Source organism: Tympanuchus pallidicinctus, unplaced genomic scaffold, assembly GCF_026119805.1.
Source record: "Tympanuchus pallidicinctus isolate F22 unplaced genomic scaffold, pur_lepc_1.0 scaffold11, whole genome shotgun sequence".
Taxonomy (NCBI): Eukaryota; Metazoa; Chordata; class Aves; order Galliformes; family Phasianidae; genus Tympanuchus; species Tympanuchus pallidicinctus.
In genome coordinates, this window is record NW_026294627.1 from 18,260,757 (window position 1) to 18,278,175 (window position 17,419).

The 17,419-nt window shown below is 46.4% G+C and overlaps 1 protein-coding gene and 1 long non-coding RNA gene across 2 annotated transcripts in view; one reads left to right on the forward strand and one right to left on the reverse strand.

Moving 5' to 3' along the window:
- Positions 1-17,419, reverse strand: part of LOC128075017 (uncharacterized) — a 234,328-nt gene that overhangs the window by 33,943 nt on the left and 182,966 nt on the right. The gene's annotated exons all lie outside the window — the stretch shown is intronic.
- MTUS2 (microtubule associated scaffold protein 2) overlaps positions 16,888-17,419 on the forward strand; it is a 253,265-nt gene continuing 252,733 nt past the window's right edge. The window contains exon 1 of the mRNA XM_052671410.1: positions 16,888-16,963. The gene's annotated coding sequence lies outside the window, so the exon portion shown is untranslated. The remainder of the gene's footprint in view (positions 16,964-17,419) is intronic.

The window sequence follows — 17,419 nt, forward strand, 5'->3', positions numbered from 1 at the left end:
GCTGAAAAAGCACGGTTTAAGCTTCAGGCAGGATTCACTGATTTACAAGAGCTGAATGCAGAGTGCAAAGAGATTGAATGGCATTGGCTGACAATGCAGCAGCTGGTAACAGTGCGGCAGGCACAGATGCCCTCGATCTGACTCACATCCTGGATTATAATCCTTTTTCACTTCTCCAGACTCAGGACAGGCTAAGCTGGATGTATATGACCAGAGCATCTCAACCATGCTAAAAGAAAGCAAATCTTGCAGAAACAACTGTTGGCTCACAGGGCATTATTTACCATTTCATAAAGTTATACGTAGAACCCCAGCACTTACAGATACAGGCAGTTGATTTTTGCTCTCAATAGGCTATGAAATATTTTCTAATAAGCACCATCTTTAAAAAACTAACAGCAAGTTCAACTGCACAGCCGTTTGACACCAGAATTGCCTATTCTTAGGCATACTATAAAATTTCATCCAAAAAACAATATTATCTTTTCATATATGGTTTCACCTTCTGGTATATAATTTCATACCTGATTTAAAAATGGAGAAATGAGGCTTTATCACCTTCCCCTGAAGTTGTCCTTTTTCTCTGTTGTACAAACTTTACACAGGTAGGCAATGCCCTGGGATTGTGATAATCCCTGTGAAGACCTGAGGAAAGGCTGAGGGAGCTGGGATTGTTCAGCCTGGAGAAGAGAAAGTTCTGGGGAGACCTTATAACGGCCTTTCAGTAATTTAAAGGGGAATATAAGAAAGATGGATGGAGATTTTTACATGTCTCCATGTAGTGATGGGACTTGTAGTGATAGGACGAGAGATAACAGCTTTAAATTAAAAGAGGAAAGATTTAAATTAAACATTAGGTGGAAATTCTTCACACAGTGGGCAGTGAAGCACTGGCAAAGCTGCCCAGAGAAGCTGTGGGTGCCCCATCTCTGCGGCTGAAGGCCAGGCTGGATGGAGCCCTGGGCAGCCTGAGCTGGTGGGTGGCAGCCTGTCCATGGCAGAGGGGTGGAACTGGGTGGGCTTTAAGGTCCCTTCCAACCCAACCCATTCTGTGATTCTATGAGCCTGTGAAACCTTCAGCTCTGCAAGGGTAGGTGAGCTGGGGGTTCAGCTAACCCCAGCTGCCTTCTCTTCAGATTGAAGTCCCTTTTGACAAGGAACCATGGGGAAGTTTTGAACTTTTTGAAGTTTTCTCTGCAGCCAAACTTAGGCTCAGGGACGCCTGATGAAACCTTGCAGCAGGGGAAAGCAAGGAAGGAAAGTACCTCAATGCTCCCTGTATCCTAAGTGGTCCCCATTGCTGCACTTTAGCATATAAGAAAGCACACAGCAGAACACTGGGGTATTCCTGGATGGTACCACAAAGCTGGAGGCGTTTGACAGTAAGAAGAGGGCAGTTAGTTAGAACAGGAACAGGCTTTAAAAAAACCATGGTGTAAATAATGGTTCTTACTGTATGACACATAGCACAAAATCTTCAGTACTCTGCAATGTGAAGAACTCTGCTACAATTAAGTTCTTTTTTCCTAACTCCCTTTCTCTGTGACTGTCATGCAAAGCCAGCACATCACTGCTACTTGCCAGCCTGTTTAAACACTTTCTGGAGCATTCTGCTGCGTTGAAGATGTCAGAGTCACTGTTACAATTTCCCCTTCCACTTCATTTGTGGTGTTGTTTCCTGTAACATCATCTTTACCAGTCAAGGATGCTGCAGCCTGTCACAGCCTCACCAGCCTCATTACCCTGTGTCTGCTCCTCCAGGATCTTGCAGTGTTGGTTCTCTCTGCATTCCTGGCTGTGGCTGCATGGCTGTTGTTTTCCTCCTCTGTAGCTATGCTTCTCCCTTGTGTATTTATTTCATGCTGAGCCTTTCCCTAAAAATTATTCACTGTGGAGTATCACAAGCGGTGGCAGCTCTACCATAAACTAGCTGTTATTTTCTTCACTGCTATTATCCAAAGACTCTCAGAGGAAATCTAGCTGACGCCATGACAAAGCTGAGATGGCCCTGTTTTCTGTGCATTACTGGTTTTGGTAAGCAGCACAGATGGGCATTGATATGGCTGCAAATCTAAGGTTGCTCCAGCAGTCCTGGATGGGGCCAATAGTCCTTGGATGTGCTCTGCATTCCCTGTTTTTTTCCCTTCAGAGCATCCTGAGCCGTGAGGAGACAATTCTAAAAGAAACTCTGTTAGAAATGATTTGTTCTTCTCTGTGACTCCTGCATTTCTGATTTGCCACAAGTACAAACAGTGACAGACAGAAGGAACTGCCTTTAACTGCCTACTGCTCACTCACAAAGTCTTGGTGGAAACCAGACCAGTAGGAAACAGAAGAGTTTGTTCTTGCAAACCAGTTTATAAGAATCCTCTGTAAGCATTGCACTGATAGTGATCTGAATGCTGGGAATGGCCACAGGTCTGACAAGGCTCCCAACCACTCTGCACAAATACTTCTCTCCCTCACTGCATTGTGCACTCAGAGTTGACCTGTCTGCACCCCCAAAACCATCTCTTATCAGTGTAAACAACATCAAATACAAACCTCTGATTCTAGATGTGCTTGGGCTTTTCACCCTAAAGCTGCAAAATTCAGTGCCTCAGAAACTCAAATATGGAATCATAGAATTGTTTGAGTTAAAAGGGACCCTTAAAGGCCATCTAGCCCAAATTCCTGCAATGAACAGGTTCACCTATAGCTCTATCAGGTTGCTCAGAGGCTTGTCCAGCCTGAGCTTAAATGTCTTTGGAGACAGGGTATCAATCACCTGTCTGGACAACCTGTGCCACTGCTTCCCCACTCTTAATGTAAAAAACTCTTTCTTATACCCAGTCTAAATCTCCTCTCTTTTAGTTTAAAACTATTTCCCCTTGTCCTATCACAACAGAACCTGCTAAAGAGTCTGTTCCCTTCTTTTTTACAGCTCTCCTTTGTGTATTGAAAGACCATTCTCAGGTCTCCCCACAGCCTTCTCTTCTCCAGGCTGAACAGCCCCAGCTCTCTCAGCCTGTCCTCACAGGGAACTGTTCCATCCCTCGGATAATTTTATGGCTCTCACCTGGATGCACTCCAACAGCTCCATGTCTCTCCTGTACTCAGGACTCCACATCTGGACACAGTATTCCAGGTGAGGTCCCACCAGTGCAGTCAGAGGTGCGGGATCACTTCTCTCATTCTGCTGGCCATGCTGCTTTGGATGCAGCTCAGGATATTGTTAGCTTTCTGGGCTGTGAGGGCACATTGCTGCTAATGTGCATCTTCCCATCAACCAGTACCCCTGGTCCTTTTTAGCAGGGCTGTGTTCGTGGGCCTTGGACAAATTGTGAAGTGTCTTCAAACATATTTTCTCCATGACAGTGTGCTCCCCTTCCCACCAAGAACATGTTTCTGAAAAGCAGGAGGGTTAGAGTTGCAATGGGTAGCAAAGCAATTTTTCCCATCACAATTAAGAAGAAGATCATTGTCAGAAATGATTTTGGCTGCTCTGAGAGTCTGCATGCCCAGCTGTTATCCTCCTGTCTGTCTTTCACACCAACTGATCCTGTTTCAGCTGAGGAAGACGATGCTCAATGTGACTGTTCAGAAAGAGGCACCAAAACACTCACTAGGAAAAAATTGCTGCTGGATAAAGCAGCCAATGTGTTTTTGATCAGTGAACTGCTCTGGAAACCCATATCACCTCCAGGGGATGATGTGGAGGATCCTGTTAGTGCCTCTTCATCCTCAACATCATTGTACGCTGTCCGCATACATTTAAGCTTTATTTCTGAGTTCCTGACACATCCTCCTCTGTGTCATTAATTCAGATAGGAAAAACTTCTTCACTATCCACTGAATTCAGTCACTTCACCTGCAAGGCTGAAGGTTTGATGTAAAATTTCTGACAGTGCTGAGCCACTTCTTTTAATAGTCAGATTTTGCCCCTCCTCTCCCTCCTTGTTAGATAAATCAAGAGCCAGTCAAGGGAAGGATGGAGAGCACAGCAGTGAAGGTGGTGAGACAAGCACTTGAGCCATCAGTGGAGGATCTCCAAAGTGAAGGATAGGGACGTGATGGACATAGAAGTGCTGCTGGGGGAGAGCTGTGTTCATACATATTCCTACCTTAACTTTAACTTGTTATTAAACCCAGGTGCTTGCTCTTACCCATGGTATTTGGGAAGAGCTGCAGGTCTGCTTTCTGCTGGTCATACAGGACAACTCTTTTATACCTATCCTTTCTTTTTATCCTTTGTATCCGCAGAATGGATGGTGGTTTTAAGCTCAGGCTGTAGTTTCACAACCACTGTCAGGTGGGAAAGGAGCTCTCCTTGCTCTTCCCTCCCCATCTCACTCCCTCCTGCCCCTTTCCTCATGCACCCCTCCAGCTGGGCACTCAGAAAGACAGGAAAGCTTTCTGTCCTTGGAGTAGGAATGGTTTTCTGTGGGATCAGCTGCCATCTGGCCCTAGAGCTTCTCGATATACGTGAGCTAATCTAAGAGCTCTGTCAGCAGTAGAAACGCATCTCTTCACCCAATGGGGCTCAAAGGCATCACACAGAGCAGATCTCCACATGCAGCCACAGAGGAGCCCACGGTGCAGCAGTGGATGTGGCCTGAAGGAGGTAGAGCCCAAGGAGATCCTCTGCAGGAGCAACTTCAGGCCAGAGCTGCAGCCCATGGAGAGGAGCCTGCGGTGAGGCAGGAGGGCTAGGGGAGCTGCAGCCTGTGGGAAGCCCATGTGGAATCAGTTTGGGAAGAATGGCACCCATGGGAGGGAGCGCATGTGGAGTAGGTCAGAGAGTGACTATGAAGGAGCAGCAGAGACAAAGTACTATGGATTGACCACAACCCTCATTCTCCAATCTTTGGAGGAGGTAGAAGGGAGAGAATGGGAAGAAGGTGTTGTACTTTGCTCATAGTTCTCAGTGTTCAAGTCTACTATCAATATAACCTCCCCAAGTTGAATCAGTCCGTAATTGTAATTGAATGAAAGAATTATAGGACCATTAATGTTAGAAAAGATCACTACTCCACAGATCATCACACAGATCATCTACTCCAACTGCCAACTCTTCCCCACCATGCCCACTAACTCAGTGCTACATCTCCACATTTCTTGAGCACCTGCAGGGACAGCAACTCCACCACCTCCTGGGCAGCCTGTTCCAATGAATCACCACTCATTCTGTAGAAAGAATTGGTGAGTGATCTCCCTGTCATTACCTCAACACCTACTCTCATCTCATTTCCTCCCGTCTTGCTGAGGAGGAGCAGTGAGAAAGCAGTGGTGGGGTTGAGCTCCCTAGTTGCAAAGCCAGCACCCTGCCTTCATACCTAGCCATGCCACAGCCTGGCTTCTGATGCAACTCTTTGTAGGCAGCTGATCCTTTGCTCTTGGTGCTATGTTCGGCTGTGGTGACCATGCCCTTGCCTTAGATACTACTATCTGAATGGGACTTGTCCTGATCTAATGATTTTCTGTGGTCTGTGGCAATAAAAGCACTGGGTGCAGCCTGCACAGATCACTGCAGGTATACACAGAGCAAATTAAGAAATTAATGAAAATTCATGAAATGCATAGAGTCACACTGCTCTACTGTAATGCTTCTTTAATACAAATGAGAAGGAAAAAAAAAAGAAATAAAGCAAAAAACAAAGAACTGTGCGTTTGCTACACAAATTGTGCAATCTTGTCATGATGATTAGGAACTGCTCACATGAAAAATCCCTTTGGCCCATGGACATGTATTGAATTTTCATTATCCAGACAGGAGGTTGATGTGCAGGGTGAGCTGCCGCTTGTATCTGACCGTGATTGCTCTCCTCCGTGCCTGAGATTCCTTGGCTCTCATGGGACAGATTTATTCCACGGTGTCACTCACAGGAACTCACATCAAACTGCTTTATTGTCTGTCTGCAGTGTTTTGATGCTGTTATCAAGCTGCAACACAGCTCAAAGAGGCAACCACTGTAATCCCAGAAGACTTTGAATTTGCAGCTTAAAATCATCAGGGCCATTTTGAAAAGAGTGCTTGCACTCATCCTCACCACTTGGTTGTACTCCACTCAAAAACAAGTTATGGCTGTTGGGTTATGGCTGTTACTGTGCCTCATGCAGTACAGTTTTGCTGGGTTTTCAGTCACTAGTGATTTCAGTGTGTGAGATATTCCTCCTAATATTGAATCAAGGAGTAATTGGCTTGATAGATAAAGCTGATATTTTTCTGGCCAGACTGCTAGCTTTACATGATAGGTTCGCAGCATTTTATTTCACATTAAATTAAGCAGCAAACAGTCATGGATGAGGGAATCAGCTAATTTAGCTGTATCTTATATAGAGCCCCACTACATCTGTCCAGCACAAGTTTGTGGCAAGCCAGGTACTGCGCTGTTGAGAAAAGCAGCAGTCACAGCCCCAGCAGATCCTCTGTACTTATTTTGACACAGTATTTGTCCCACTTCAATTGCAGTTATAACACTTAAGTGATGTGCTCAGCCCTCGTGTTGATGCAGCATAAAAGAGCTGCTGTTATTACAACTGTTCAAAGCCAGAAGATGCTTAAGTCAGCTTCAGGTGGACTCATTCCAGCACAAGGAAGTCAGCACTCAAGTTTTCACTGGTGAAGTTTAAGGTGAAGTTTAAATAAAAATAGATGGGTCTTTCTCTTGCTCATTTCTGCAGAGAAATAAGCCTTGTGTAGCTTTCTGGTACTACCAGTTCTGTATTTAATGTGAAGTGAACGCAGCCAGGAGCCGCTCTGATCCTGAGACTAAATGACACCGACTGTGATACCCGCACTGTGCATTGCCTGATTCCAATTTCCCGTTTGGTGCCCCTGTGGCCCCAGGACAGTATGAAGATGCTTCCTTTCTCTCTCTCTCTTTTTTATTAATTTATCCTGTCTAACCAATAGCTTTGCTGCAGCTCCAGGCATTGTGTTTTACTGCAAGGAGCAGAGCATACATTGCACATCTTAAACACTATAGCCCAGCCCAGCTCCACCAGCACTGTACCCAGCCCTGATCACACCGCACTCAGTCACCACCTGCTCTGGGCTCCTCGCTGTGTTGTGATTCCAGATTTATGTATGAGGCTCTCCTGCCACCTCTCTGCAGCTGCAGCAGCGTGTTTCCAAACCCTGGCAGCAGTTGTTTCAGCTTGAAACTGCGCTGGAAGCTCTTGGCCCATGTTTCTTGAAGTCACTGCTGCTTCAGCTTCTCATCACTTTCTTTCGCAACATTTTGTTGTTTGCTGGAGTCATGAAATATTTCACTGCTCATTTGTACAGGCTGCTGATCTCTCTTCTGGATGTTCATGAAAAATGCGCTCATGTGAATTATCTACCACAGATAATTTCACCTCTACATGGAATCCAGAACTGAAGTGGAGCCCCTGTTTTGCAGTTAAGTAGCTTTTAATTTGGTGAGATAATAACATGAATTATCTTTGAGAGTTCAATCAGAAGTCAAGGCGTGATAATTGTTTGCTGAAACAAACACTGAATGGAGAAACTCAATGCCAGTGTGGATTTATTTTTCCATAGAATAGGTCTTGCAAGTTTGATTAATACAGTGTGTGAATTTGGGCTTTCTCAGTTATTGTGCTGTCTTCATATGGCCAGTAGGCCCTTCCAAGCCCTCGTTTAAGAGCCTACATTCCTACACCTATATTCCCTGTAAGCCCCATCACCAAGGGGCTCGGTGATGACTTTGGACATGATAAGAAGCATCAATGCTCTCTGCAAATCAGTAACTGTGGTACTGGGGACTCAGAGGGGCTGATGTCCCTGAGTCCCAGTACAGCGGAGGGCAGCGCAAAGGGAGCAACAAGGCATCTGCTTAGCTGAAGAAAATGAGGGAAACAGCAGCAGTGAGACCTCTCTGTACTCAAACCATCACAGACAAACATGCTAATGTTAGTCTTGTCAGAGCCCTTGGGTACTGTCTGGAGGGATGCTTCCAGCACATCACCAGGTCTCTCTTGTCTTTTTCACTTGTACTTGTCATTCAATCTGGTGTGATGGTGGTGTGGAATAGGGGAACATCTTCTTTTTCAGCAAGGAAGAGAAGCCTTAAAGGAAGGTCCTTTAAGGACAAGAGACTGATGGTGCCACAGGGATGGTGCTTGGCACTTCAGACTGCAGACAGATGCAAGCACAGTGTGTCTGAGCACAGGCAGAAATATGGAAGTTACTGCATTCCTGGAAATAAGTATATATCATAGAATCGTAGAATATCCTGAGTTGGAAGGGACCCACAAGGATGACCGAGTCCAACTCTGTCTCCACACAGCACCATCCCAAATCCAATCCCAATGCCTGAGAGCGCCATCCAAACACTCCCTGGGCTCCAGCACCTCAAGGCCGTGCCCACAGCCCTGGGCAGCTGTTCCATGCCCACCGCCCTCTGGCGCAGCCCCTTTCCCTCACCCCCAGCCGCCCTCCCCTGACGCAGCTCCATGCCGTTCCCTGTCGCTGTCACACAGAGCAGAGCTCAGCACTGCCCTCCGCTCCCTGTGAGGAGCTGCAGCCGCCATCAGGCCTCCCCTCAGCCTGCCCTGCTCTGGGCTGAGCACAACAGGGGCCTCAGCTGCTCCTCACACACCTTGCCCTCCAGAGCCTCATCCATCTTTGTAGCCCTCCTCTGGACATTCTTTATAGCTTTATGTCCTTCATATCCTGTTTATTTACTAGAACCCTTTGGGCCTGGCCCGTCAGCCAATTGTTGGTCCATCGCACAATGTTTTTACCTAGCTGTACACTGACACTGTCCATTTTGTCCAGGAGGATCCTGTGAGAAACAGTATTGAAATCTTTACTGAAATCCAGACAGCATCAGCTGGCTTCCCTTGGTCAACTAATTGGGTGACCTTGTCATGAAAAGAAATTAAGTTAGTTAACTGGAACCTTCCCCTGCCAAACCTGTGTTGGCTGTGCCCAATGACCACATGGTCCCTATGATGCTTTTCAGTAACTCTCAGCACAATTTTCTCCTTAATTTTACCAGGCACTGAAGTGAAACTGACAGGCGTGTAATTACCAGGGTCTACTTTCCTGCCCTTCCTGAAAATTTGACAGTTTGCCAGCTCCCAGCCAACTGGGACCCCTCCAGATTCCCAAGACTGTTACTGTTCAGAATTGACAGGACTGCTGTGCCATATGAGACTGCAACATCAGAGGGGCAGCGGGTACAGAAGTTTTACTGCGACGCTCTGGGAGTCGCAGATGCCAGAAAGCTGGGTTTGATTTGGGGTGCAGACCACAGGCATTTGTGCCCAGGCCTCCCGGTCTCTCAGATACGTGCCACCCCGCTGTATTTTCTCTAGGTATCCCCAGCGGGTCCCGGGCAGTGGAAGGGCCGTGTGACACTTCGGCCTTTGCCCCTTTTCCTCGGTGGGACGCGGAGCCCCGCGGGGAGGCCGAGGGCGGTGTTGCGGGGCGCGGGCAGCAGGGGGCGCTGCGGTTCGACTCGGAGCGGCTCAGCTCAGCGGCTGCGCCCCCGCCGCTATATAACCGGCTAGCCGCAACGCTCCGTCCTGCCGGCGGGAGGAGGCGGTAGCGGCGGTGGGAGGCAGGTGAGCTGCGCGCGGGGTGTCCGCTCCATGCATCGCGTGGGGCCGGTGGCGGTGCGCGGCCGGGGAGCCCATAAAAAGCTCTGGGAGATGCGGATCGAATGTTGGAGATGCTGCAGGCGGTGGAGGCGGGCGTGCGGGTGGTGGAACAGCAGAGTGAGCGCTGCTTGCTGAGGCCGGTAATGTGCGTTGTCACATCTTCTCGGCCGAAAGTTTGGAGGGTGCTCCTAAAAGAGGGCTCCGGGCGTCGCTGGCCGCGTTGAAGCACCGTGTCGCTGCGTTGGTGCCTGCGTGGTGCCGGGGTCCCGCGTAGGACGGTCCCGGGAGCCCAGCCAAGGGTCGCGTTCGGGAGACGCGCTGCTGTGTGCTGCTGGAGCTGTGGGTGCTGCCACCCTTCCGGGGCGTTAAACAGCATCTCCTTCATCTTAACTATGATGCTGGGTAACGGAGCAGCCTCTGTCAGTTGCGAGCTTGTGTTTCCCGTCGGTGAGAAGGGGAAGGTAAATCTTTAAAGCTCAACGCGGTGGGTCCGGGTCTCCCTGCTCGCATGAACACTTCCACTTGAAAAGCTGACCTGGGCTGGTAGCTGCCATCTGCTCGGGCTGCTCTTATTACCTTTCACTGCTCTTTGCTGCTTCTCTTCCCCTTTGCTGCTTCCTGCCTCTCCTCCCGGTCCCTGGGGGGCCCCCGAAGGCAGTGCTGCTCTCAGTGCCCTGCCTCGGGGCAGCCCGCAGCAGCTCCGGGAGGGACCTGCTGTCCTCCAGTGCTCCGGGTGAGGAGAGAGCAACCGAGCAGAGCCCTGGCATTATCACTGCGTTAAACTCCGAAGATCCAGCAAGTGAAGCATTAGAAATATTTACCGATATTCAAGTATCAGCAGCAAAATAATTAAATGTCAAGTGTTGGCGTCCAGGGTATAACTTTGCACTGGATGGCTATGCTGAGAAGGCATTTGGTAGCAGCTGAACTGGAGGTGACATGATGCATAAGTGCCTTGTTCTGATTTGCATGATTTCATACAGGAATTGTTTTGTGCTCTTTATGTTGTGTAGAGACTGTGGGTTTTATTGTTCCTTGCCCTCAGTTTGAAGCAGGGGTGTGGGCTCTTCAGCATCTCCTGCTACACAAACTCTCAGCCAGTCTCCTGTTTTCCAATGCAATTGAATATACCCGACTGCTTGTCTCTGCAGCACAGCCTGTGCTGTGGGAGAGTGGTTGCAGTGAGCTGCGTGTACGAAGATGAGGATTAACTTCTCACTCTTTTGCTTTATTTATCAGCAGAATAGAGTCATGTCTTGACGTACAAAAGGGGGATTTTGTAGGTGATCCTTAGAGCAATGCACTGTGACATTGGAAATCATTACCTGGGACTGGGAGTGCTGAGTAAAGCTCTACAAGGCTGCATATGTGGGGCTAATTTTGAAGCAGTTCCTGATATGAGACTAGGTCTTGTTTCATTTCTTTCTTTAGGGATGGAGTAGTTATTTGGCTACTGATGTAGCAAACAGCAGGTAAAAGCTTGCTCAAATAGGGGGGAAAAAAACCCCCACAATTTACATTTTCAGCAAAGCTTCTTCTATGATGAAGGTAAAGGTAAGGTGCTGTCTGTTGTGATAGCGACCTATTAAGAAGGTGGCTTAAAACTTCTGTCCTACATCTCCACAGTGTGTATTTCTATGCAGACTATACTAGGATGTAGTAAGCAATGCTGTATATTTAGCAAGGTACTGGAGAGAAGAGCTAGCAGCACATCTGTTGCAGACTTGCAGTTCTCCATATCTGTGAAGCACAGCAGCACATCTGAGGCAGGGCAGGGGATTCAGCACCCAGTGAGAACAGAACTGCACACTGAATTGCAGGCTCCAAATAATGTGCACTGTGAGAGTCATACAGTGGTAGAAGCGAAGCACAATACAGTAGAGACTTGTATGTTATGGTTGGTTTAATAGTTGATTGAACACTCTGGAAGAGAAAAATATCAAGGCATAACGATGAATATCTCAGTAATACGGTGAAAGGCCAGCAGCAAGCAGTGCGAGAGGATGCCTCCCCCTGTGCCGCCAGCTGGGTGCTGAGGTTTGCTAAAAAGACTACTGAAGCACATTGTGCAAATGCTTTCCCAACAGAAGGATTGTTTTAGCTTGTTATTTATAGTTATTCTGTTCTTGCTAAAGTGCAATGTTAACTGAGTGCAGAATGCTCAGTACTGAAGTCATACGTAGCTGAAAGCAGCAAGCAATGGAGCTTGTTGTGTAATGCTTTAGTACTGAGTTTGGTATTGAAAATACAGCCCTGTCAGAGTGGTGTATCTTCAGGAAAGTAATTCTGGTGAATTTTCATGTAACTTATTCCAATGCAATCCTGCAGTAGCTCAGTGTGCCTTTGAAGCATTGCACTCCAGAAGACTACTTGTTCTGTCTGTTGCTGCTCCATGGGTATTGTCAGCTTTTCTGGGTTTCCCATAGAGGAGCAATTAAAGATCTGTCCTGTCTTAGTTCACTGTGATACAGAACCAGGTTACCATTTTACAGCCAGAAGGTAGACCTGAAAAATATTTGACTCCTGGAAAAGAGTCCTTGGGTGCAAAGGAGTGTGTGTGAAAGGCTTTAAGCAGTCACATCAGTATTTTCTTTAATGAACTGTTTATTCAGTTAGGTGGCTATGAAGCTGCTAGTCGAGCACCCAGATTCACAGCTCCTGTGTGAGTCATCACGTGGCACGAAACTGTTTTTGGTGAAGGAAAAAACTATGGCTGCTCTTGTGGGCTGATGTCTAAAGGTGTTTTGCAGTACAGAAAGTGGCCTCTGTGGTGCCCTGGCTGGGGGATAGGCAGATACAAGGTCCTGTGTAACTTCATTGAGTTTAAGACTGCCTTAGCTTCCTCTCCAGGTATCAGGAGTAGTCTGCTGGCTGTTCAGGGGCTGTGGATGAAGAAACATTTTATTCCAGTGGAGATACCCACATCAGAACTCTGCAAATGAGTTAATCCTCAGAAGCATCTGGTGCAGCAGCAGTTCCCAGGCTTTGCTATTTGTGGCATCACTTACTGATCAGTGATTTTTATGCAATCCTTAAAACCAGCAAAAGCATCAGCTGACAATTCCTTGGATTCCCCTCTCAGCGTGCAATTGTGACCCCTCAGTTTATAAGAAGATAGCTCAGGCTGAGCTTTCAGGCTGTTCTGCCCAGAGACAAACTTCTTTGGAACAACTCTTGCATGGGATGCAGAGCTGGAAGAAAGGCATTACTTGTGCTATTCCTTTGCACAGCTGCGAGTTTCACTTCATGGATGCAATCACCAAACACTTACAGGAGAGTAACTTCCTCTTGAAATCATAGTTAAAAAGTAAACAAAAGCATCCAAAGCACATGCTGGGCTAATTAGTTTCTCTATTAAGTTTCTCTTTTTGAATTTTAACTGTTTGATGGCTCATTTTAAATGAGTTGGCTTCTGTGTTTATTATCCCTGTGGGCTGTTGTGAGTTATGGCAAAGCACTAAGGTTGCAGAAGAGCACTCTGGCAAGCAAGGATAGCTTGAACAAAGATGCTTCAGCAGTGCTCCCTCTGGCATGCGTTGTCTCTGCCAAATTTTGCATGGGCAACCTGGAGCACATCCCTTTGAGCCACCTGAGATTTGTTGCTCCAAGGTAATCCTCATAATAATTCCCAAGCTTATATTACTGGAAAAATTCAGAGGGACTGAGTAGCTCCTAAGCAGTATAATTCTGTGCTGCAGGGTACATTCTTGGTATTGAACAAGAATTAGATTGATGGGGAAATAAGACTTTGTATTAAATGTTTCAAAGTCTGATGTAATTTGTTCATGCCAGAATGCTAGAAGGAGTCATGATGTGCTGTGCACAGGGAAACTTGGTAGGATGCTGGGCTCACAGAAAACATTCATGAGTAAATTGCACTTCAGTGTGCTCAGCAGAGCTGTGCTCTCATTGCATGTGTTCTTGTGTACCAGTCCACTGGTATCTGAGGTTCTCCTCATGCCATTATGATGAAAGGTTGCTTAGGTGTTGGTGTGATAGGATAGAGGAGTGCCTCTCTAGGCAACCTGTGCCAGTGCCTCACCACCTGATTGTGAAATAAGTAAATAAAAATCCAGTCTAGATCTCCCCTCTTCTAGTTTTAAATCATTTTCTCTTGCCCTGTCACCACAGACCCTGCTGAAGGGTCTGTCCCATTCCTTCTAGAAGCCCCCCTTTAGATATTGAAAGACTGCTCTTAGGTCTCCCCAGGAAAAATGAGACTTGAAGTGCTAATCTTGCGTGGCAGCAACTTCCTGAAATTACCAACTAGGACTTCTTGAAGAAGCTGCATGAACCGGTGCCTGATAGTGATGCAACATGTATGAAGAGCACTCAGTGGCTTACAGATGGAGTGGATACGGTGGATCTTGCTAATGAACATGTTTTCTTAAATAGCATTATATAGATGCATGGTTACATAATGCAAATTTGTGTGCATTACTATTGGAATTTATTGTAATAACTTAAGATGACTGCCAGATGTGCTTGTATTTTTGTTGGTCAAAACCCAGGCATTTGAGAGACTCTCAGTCACCATCCGGTCAGTGCAGTGAAGCTCAGGTCCATTGCCTTTGTCTGTGTGAGTCATCCTTTAGTGTCAGAGCCGGCCAGACACGGGTGTTGAAGTGAAAGCCCTGAAGCTCAGGTCACAAGTTATTGAGCTCTGCCCTCCACTGAGGACCTGGTGGAAGGTGGGCAGATGTTGCTCCGTTTCACCTTTCTGGAGCTCTGCCTTGGGCGAGGAGGGAGATGAGTCACTGGCACTGAGCTGCAGTAGCATTAAGGCTAACCTGATTTGAGCGGAAACAACGCCGTGCCTGTCAAACTCAGAGCGTTCATTTTTAGCTGCTCAGCAGTTGGAGTATCAAATCTCTGAAAAGCTGCCCGGCTTGATTGTTCTCATTACATAACAGCAATGTCTTTGGGATTTGAGAAGAGCTGTGAGCGATGTGTCTCTTACATAAATCCCCACAGCTGTGATCTGTGCTGACCCTGGGCAGCCAGGAGTGGCTGACAGCAGCACTGAGCTCCTGGGGATGCCAGGAGCAGTGGCCCTCTGCTCTGAGGGTTCCCCCAGATGCCTGCTGGGGTTGCAGGTTTTGTTTATGCTAATGGAGTGTGAGCGGGGGCTGAAGCAGAAATCATGCTCTTAAGGTTCTGTCTTTCCATTTATGAGCAGAGTGCATTCTCACTGCTTCCTTTGTATCTTCTGAAACATCAGCTTGTAACTGCATTTCCAGCTAGAAGCAGATAAGCTTGGGATTTTTCCCAATCACAGAATGTTCTGAGTTCAAAGGGACCTACAAGGATCACTAAGTCCAACCCCTGGATCCACACAGGGCCACCCCAAATCCAATCTGTATGTTGGGGAGCGCCGTCCAAACGCTCCCTGAGCTCCAGCACCTCAAGGCCGTGCCCACAGCCCTGGGCAGCTGTTCCATGCCCACCGCCCTCTGGCGCAGCCCCTTTCCCTCACCCCCAGCCGCCCTCCCCTGACGCAGCTCCATGCCGTTCCCTGTCGCTGTCACACAGAGCAGAGCTCAGCGCTGCCCTCCGCTCCCTGTGAGGAGCTGCAGCCGCCATCAGGCCTCCCCTCAGCCTGCCCTGCTCTGGGCTGAGCACAACAGGGGCCTCAGCTGCTCCTCACACACCTTGCCCTTCTGACCCTTTTGCATCTTCGCAGCCCGTCCTTTGGATGCGTTCTAATAGTTTGTCCTTCTTCCACTGTGACCCCGAGCCTTGTTCAAGGGGTGCATGTGCTGGCTTCTCCATGGGAGAGCTGTGTTCTGATAGTGCTGACTGCCTCTGCTGTAATTAGGAGCATGTTAAGAATGATGGAACACAGAAAAATGTTGTGGGATTGTTTAGGGGAAGAATCAAGGTAACTGTGCACAGAGACCTATCTAATTAAAACTGCAGGGAGATGGGGATGGCAGCTAATGAGGCTGAATGTGCAACTTAGCTGAGTTATTTGAAGAGAAGCAAAGCTGTCTTGCTGGGGTAAGGAGGGTGGGAGGGAAATAGAACATACTTAGAATTCATCACTGAAGTATAAATTTCACTGTAACTAGTGCAAGTTTTGCTTTGGGTTCCTTTGGATCAGGGATTTTACCACACTGAAGTGAAATGAATCAAGAATGGTAACTAGGAATTGCATGTGAATCAAATATTTAAAGACTACTATTTTATTAAACCTTTCTTAACATCCCATCTTCATCTTCTAGTATCTTCTAGGTTTTCATTCAATTTTTTTTCACTTAATCTTTACCTCAAGGGAAAAAACTGTCAAGTGACTTCCCTTTTTTTTTTTTCCTACGTTCTCCTTCCTCTTTCCTTCTTTTCGAGTCATATTGATCTTTTCTTCAGTTACTCTGCTTGTTTGGCGGAGTTCACATCCCTCTTTTTGTGTTTGTCTGTCTTCACTCTATAATCCCTCCTGCCTTTTTTCTCTCATAACACAAATACATATCACTTTTTTATTAAAAGAAAAAAAAGCGTTTCCAGCTGTTCTGTTTTGTGGTCTCATCTGTGTGCTTGGAAGTTCCTCTTTTAGTTTCATCTTTGATTCTTTTAGTTTGACTTGGGCACTTTTTACCCCTTGTGAAAGTGGGTATCCTGGGCTAAGGACTGTCTGTTTCCTTCTCAGGCTTAGCCTGTCATCTTTGATAGCATAATTACCACTCTGGCAATTTTCTCTTGACTTCTGAGAGCAGCTCCTTCTGTGTGGCTTCTGGATCTTCCTCACCTTTGTTTCCCCTCTTTCCCTTTCTACTCTTTCTGGGTGATATAGTGGGAAACAAACTCAGGTTAATTTCCACAGACAGCAAAGCATCACCCTTATTTCATCAAAAGGTAGCATATGTTACGGTGCCATGTAGCCACATAGCATGTGCCAAATAGTGCAGAACCCCTTAAAAACAGCAGTCTCTGTGAATACATCAAAACCTGACTAGGCTAAATCTGTATTTCCCCCTTTAGCTTGAGTACCTAAATTTGATCTAAGAGCACTGATTTTTCTGTAAAGCTCTTTCAGAGGAAGAAGAACAGAAAATGCAGAGTTTGTTTCAAAGTTCTGTATTCTCTTCCCATTTTTTGAAGTAGGTGTGTTGCTTGGTTGCTTGATTTCAGTCACTTTTAACATGGACCAACCTATCTGGGAGTTAATGGCAGGAAATTGAGGCAGGAGCACAGTCAAAAGTGCAGGATGTTTAATCTTTAGCAGTGTTTACAAAAGATTTGGTGTTTGCCTTTGTTATCTACACTAATTTTGATGAGCCTTTTGTTCTTTTTTTTTAAAGGTTTCCACCCTGGGACTGTCTTCTAAGGCAAACTATCACCAATGGAAGTGAAATTTGTTTTTCCAGCATTCTGGGTAAGATTATCTTCTGTGTTGGTTTTATTTGTCTGATGTGTTCGTAAATGTTTGCCACCAAAGAACTCTCTGCAACTTTTCTTTGATTTTATTACATTAGTGCTATTCTGTCCAACAAAAAGAAAATAGCCTCCAACAATTTTATAAACAGTGCAGATAAAGGTGACTAGAAAGCAAAGCACGAGGCTTTTGCAGTGGGGGAATTATAAAACATAAACAGACCTTTGGTTTACTAATATTTTGAATTGTTTCATAGGTAAAGTCAGTATTGAAAAATACATGGTGTGTTATTTTAGTTTCGTATCTAAACTAAACTTGGTTACTTTCTTTGTGTGTTTTTCGGACTATCAAATCTTTTAAAGATACAACAGTATTTGGACACATTTGGAACAGTTGGGAAGGTGTAGTTCTTCTGTAGACTGGGAGATGGATCCTGTAAAACATGTTGTAATTGCA